Source organism: Microtus ochrogaster, unplaced genomic scaffold, assembly GCF_000317375.1.
Source record: "Microtus ochrogaster isolate Prairie Vole_2 unplaced genomic scaffold, MicOch1.0 UNK95, whole genome shotgun sequence".
NCBI lineage: Eukaryota > Metazoa > Chordata > Mammalia > Rodentia > Cricetidae > Microtus > Microtus ochrogaster.
The window spans coordinates 545,365-545,573 of record NW_004949193.1 but is presented as its reverse complement, the minus strand read 5'-3'; positions in this window follow the sequence as shown (position 1 = coordinate 545,573).

The following is a 209-nucleotide window of genomic DNA, read 5'->3' as shown; positions in this document are numbered from 1 at the left end:
TCAAATGTTGCAATAAACAAAAATGTATGAAAAAGTTTAGCATTCTGTTAAAAATTTATGACCACAACAAAATGAAGTTTTGTATGAAGCACAATTGAAGAATGAGATAAATTTATTTTCCCAATAATGACTCTTGAATTTAAGCAGATTCTACTCAGTCATTAACTATCTATTTCAGAGTCATTATCTATTTCAGAGTATTAGTGGTA